Source organism: Podarcis muralis, chromosome 13 (assembly GCF_964188315.1).
Source record: "Podarcis muralis chromosome 13, rPodMur119.hap1.1, whole genome shotgun sequence".
Lineage (NCBI taxonomy): Eukaryota > Metazoa > Chordata > Lepidosauria > Squamata > Lacertidae > Podarcis > Podarcis muralis.
The window spans coordinates 49,564,186-49,569,177 of record NC_135667.1 but is presented as its reverse complement, the minus strand read 5'-3'; the positions used below and the strand labels follow the sequence as shown (position 1 = coordinate 49,569,177).

General features: G+C 52.4%; 1 pseudogene across 1 annotated transcript; it reads right to left on the bottom strand.

The window, feature by feature from the left end:
* Positions 1–1,512: 1,512 nt before the first annotated feature.
* Positions 1,513–4,287, bottom strand: LOC114581522 (heat shock protein HSP 90-beta pseudogene; annotated as a pseudogene). Its single transcript, XR_013390475.1, has 2 exons — positions 4,233–4,287; positions 1,513–4,096 (listed from the first exon to the last, which is right to left on the bottom strand). The product of XR_013390475.1 is annotated as a heat shock protein HSP 90-beta pseudogene (transcript).
* Positions 4,288–4,992: the final 705 nt, after the last annotated feature.

The window sequence follows — 4,992 nt, the reverse complement described above, 5'->3', positions numbered from 1 at the left end:
TCATGTGGCCAGCAGGACTAAACCGCTTCTGGCGCAATGGGACACCGTGACGGAAACCAAAGCACACGGAAATGCCATTTAGCTTCCCACCGCACTGATACCCATTTATCTACTTGCACTGGTGTGCTTTTGAACTGCTAGGTTGGCAGGAGCTGGGACAGAGGAATGGGAGCTCACCCCGTCACGGGGATTTGAACCGCCAACCTTCTGATCGGCAATCCCAAGAGTCCCAGTGGTTTTAGACCACAGCACCACCCACATCAGTAGGAGGCATAGAACTAATTTGAGACACGTCTCCCTAAAAAAATAAAACTAGATTTGAGGCAACACCAGTATTGGGAGCCGTTTAAAGATTTCCATCGTATATGCAACACACATACATGCATGCAGTGGAGATTTAAAATCAGGGTTTTTCTTCTCTGAGATGGGCTGCCTTACCAGGCCGACAAGCCCCCTCTGCCCCTCACTTCCCTCTACAGTACCTGCAGACCACTGGAACCACAATTGGTCTCCTCTGCTCAATCCACCAGAGCCTGTCTCTGTATTAACTCTCTGAGGGTTTGAGAACCACTGGTTACCCTCACTTGCTTTAGCTGGCTGGTCAAAGCCTTTCCTGGGGTGTGGCTGCTGCTACACGCTGATGGCTTTTACAGACCCTCCAAGTGTCCCTATTTTCCATGCAAATCCCTAATTTGGAGAAGCCATCTCGGTTTCTGATTTGATCCCACAACGCCCCACTTTTCCTTAGGATGTCTCTATTTTCATTGGAGAGATGTTGGAGGGTATGGAGTTATCCAACCCCCGAGCTGTCTGAAGACAATCCTGTAGAGGGAAGTTTAATGTTTTATTATGTTTTTATATATGTTGGAAGCTGCCCAGAGAGGCTGGGGCCACCCAATCAGATGGGTAGGGTATTGGGTTGCTCGTGCGTAAGCTGCTGCCTCTCCAGGCTAACTTGCCTTGTTAAACCTTTCTGACTGGACAGCCCTTCTCTCCGTGACTGCCTCAGTCGCTGGCAGAATCCATCAGTGGGCGTTTCTTAAACCTCTTCCAACATAAAAGTTGTTTGACGCCCAGTCTCCTCCTACTCTCACTGCGCGGACGTCATCTGCGCAGGGAGGGCGTGGGTAGCAGAGGACCTGTGCTCTCCCCGCTGGTGTCCAGTGAAGAGTCCTGGAGCCCTCTCGCCGATTCCCCCCTCTGCCCCCCTTTATCTCTGGTGTTGTGCTGATTTGCTTCCCCCTCTACTGAGTTGCCTCTCTCCCTGCTGGGCCCTTCTCCAGCATCATCTGAGAGCCTTCTCTTCGCCTCTAGCTCCAATGTCAGTTCCCTGACAGGTATAAATAGTAAAATTATCATGATGGAATGGGACATCCCTATTCTCACTGGAGAAATGTTGGAGGGCCTGCTTTTAGAAGCCACAGGCGACTATTACAAGACATTGGTACTGACAGTAAACACAGGACGAAAGTAATATATTGAAGCATTTAATGCGCCTTGTTTTCATCAAGGTAAACCACATTCTTTGTTATTTTAATTCCAGTAAAACCAAACCAAATACAAACAGCCAACAAGAGTACAAGTCCCTGCTCTCTGAGGACAAAGGGCAGCAGGGAGGGAGGGAGGCAAGGAGTCAACTCACTGCTCTATTAGTGGGGAGGACATTCACTGTGTTCACCTCAGCTATGGTAGGATGGATGCTTGGTGGCCCAACAGAAAAAGGATAAAACCCGCATGGGGGGAGGGAAAACCTAAAACCAGTGGGCCGGTCCCTTTCCCCTAAAGCAGCATTTCTTCTAAACAAGCAGAAAGACAGCTCAGATAGGTGTGGAGACCCCTTGTCACACGGGCTACCAATTCTACAGGAAGGTAGTGAGAGACTGCTGACGAAGGCCTGCCAGAGCCCTGCCGGAGCCAGTCTTCCTGAGCAAGGCGATGGTGCAGGGAATGGATGGGGGCAAGACAGAGGGGGAGGTCTCTTTAGTCCACCTCCTCCATGCGTGAGGCATCCTCGTCTCCTTCCAGAGGGGGAATATCTTCAGAGACAGCGGCACTAGGCTCTTCAGCACCAACCTCATCTTCCTCAATCCCGAGTCCCAGCTTGATCATCCTATAGATACGGTTGGAGTGAGTCTGTGGGTCCTCCAAGGAGAAGCCAGAGGAAAGCAGTGCTGTCTCCAAGAGCAGCACCACAAGGTCCTTGAGGGCCTTGTCATTCTTGTCTGCCTCGGCCTTCTGACGCAGCGTCTCTACAATGGGGTGGTCAGGATTGATCTCCAGGTGCTTCTTGGCCATCATGTAGCCCGTGGTGGAGTTGTCTCGCAAGGCCTGGGCCTTCATGATACGTTCCACGTTGGCGGTCCAGCCATAGGTGCTGGTGACAATACAGCAGGGCCAGGAGACCAGCCTGTTTGAGACCGTCACCTTGTCAACTTTCTTCTCCAGGATTTCCTTCATGAGTTTGCAAAGGTTCTCAAACTTGGCTTTGCTCTCCTCCATCTTCTGCTTCTCGTCCTCATCCTCTGGCAGCTCCAGCCCTTCTTTGGTGATGGACACCAAGGTCTTGCCATCAAATTCCTCCTGCTGCTGCACGCTCTACTCATCAATGGGCTCTGTCATGTACACCACCTCAAAACCACGTCTCCTCACTCGCTCCACAAAGGCAGAGTTAGCCACCTGCTCCTTGCTCTCACCTGTGATGTAAGAGATGCTTTCCTGGTTTTCCTTCATACGGGACACATATTCGGAGAGGGAATTCATCTCATCGCCGGAGTGGGAAGTGTGGTACCGCAACAGTTCTGACAGGCATTTCCTGTTGGTAGAGTCCTCATGGATCCCCGGCTTGAGATTTTTGGAGAAGGCCTCGTAGAACTTCTTGTAGTTTTCTTTGTCCTCCGCCAGCTCTGCAAAAAGCTCCAGGCATTTCTTGACGATGTTCTTGCGAATCACTTTGAGAATCTTGCTTTGTTGCAGCATCTCACGGGAGATGTTCAGGGGCAGATCCTCGGAGTCCACTACACCCCGGATGAAGTTCAGGTACACTGGGATGAGTTCATCACAGCTGTCCATAATGAAGACGCGCCTCACATAGAGCTTGATGTTGTTCTTTTTCTTCTTGTTCTCAAAGAGGTCAATGGGGCCCGGCGTGGGATGAAGAGAAGCGCCCGGAATTCCAACTGCCCCTCCACAGAGAAGTGCTTAACAGCCAGGTGGTCTTCCCAATCATTAGTCAAGCTCTTGTAGAACTCGCCATAGTCCTCCTGAGTGATGTCATCAGGGTTTCGGTTCCAGATGGGCTTGGGCTTGTTCAGTTCCTCCTGGTCGATGTACTTTTCCTTGATCTTCTTGGTCTTCTTCTTGCTCTTGCCACCTTCCTCCTCTTCACCTGAGCCCACATCTTCAATCTTGGGCTTCTCCTCCTCATCCTTGGGGGCTGCCTCTTCATCCTCCTTCTCCACTTTTTACTCTTCTGCCTCATCGTCGCTGATTTCCTTCTCACGCTCCTTCGCCAGATAGAGGGTGATAGGGTAGCCGATGAACTGGGAGTGCTTCTTCAGCACTTCCTTGATGCGACGTTCCTCCAGGTATTCAGTCTGATCTTCCTTCAGGTGCAAGATCACTTTGGTACCACGGACAATGGGTTCGCCATGGTCAGTTTTGACAGTGAAGCAGCTGCCTGCAGATGACTCCCAGGCATACTGTTCATCATCGTTGTGCTTGGTGATAACCACAACCTTCTCAGCCACAAGGTAAGCAGAGTAAAAGCCCACACCGAACTGTCCAATCATGGAGATGTCTGCACCAGCCTGCAAGGCTTCCATGAAGGATTTGGTGCCAGACTTCGCAATGGTGCCCAGAATGTTGATAAGGTCTGCCTTTGTCATGCCAATACCGGTGTCCACCAAGGTGAGGGTGCGATCATGGGGATTGGGAATGATATCTATCTTCAGCTCTTTGCCACTTTCCAGCTTTGAGGGATCTGTCAGACTCTCATAGCTGATCTTGTCCAGTGCATCAGAGGCGTTGGAAATGATCTCCTGCATAAAGATTTCCAGTCCTTCAGCTGAGATCCAAACGCTCTGGAATTCGCCTCAACCTGTGTTTTTTTATTAAAAAAAAAAGAAGGGGGGAAAGGACAGTCGTCAAGGACAATGGGAGCTGTAGTGAAGCAACCCCTGTAGGAAGGCCCCCAGCCTTCTCCCCGCCCTGTGCAAAGGTTCCCTTCCTCTTACCTGGTCTTTTGGGGGGAGGCTTGGGCAGCAGCCACAGCGGTGCACGATCGAGATCCTGCAAGAAAGAAGGGATCTTTGAAGCACTGCTTCTTGGGGTCGAATCCTGTTGACTGCTTTCGCAGTGGCATCTGGGTGGCCCCTGGGAGAAGAGGAGGCTGGACCAGATGGCCCCTTGGCCTGATCCTGCAGGCCCTCCTTGTGTGTTTCCTAAGGCCCCCCTCCTCCCCCCTGTCCCATTACCTCAGGGGCAAGAGGCCGTCGTCTGGGCTCCAGTCCCTCCCGGAGGAATGCGGCGGTTCCACGGCTGTACTTATCCCTCGCTGCAAAACAAACAGAGACATCAGAAGGCTCCTGTCTCCCAGCCACACTAGCCCCAGTCTGGGGCAGGAGGGTGGGGGACCTGGGAAGGGGCATTTCCACTTACCTGATCTTAGAAGGGCTCCCCACTTCTCCACCGTACGGGCGTCCGACCGGCCTAGCACAGAAGCAACAGCCAAAGTCTCCTCCCTCAGCTGAGAAGCTGTTTTAATGGGAGGAAACTTTGGCTGCTGCTTCTGTGCCAAACCGGGCCGGGATGGAGCCATGCCCGTACGGAGGAGGGGCAGTGGGGACGCGCCGCGAGGGACGACAGCTGGGAACCGCCGGGATGTTGCTTGGTTCATTCCGGGAGCCGGCGCTGGAGCCTCATCCCTGGAGGCGTGGCCCTGTGGAGGAAGAAGGACATCGCATGAGAATGGAAGCCACAGGTGGGACTCCCAAA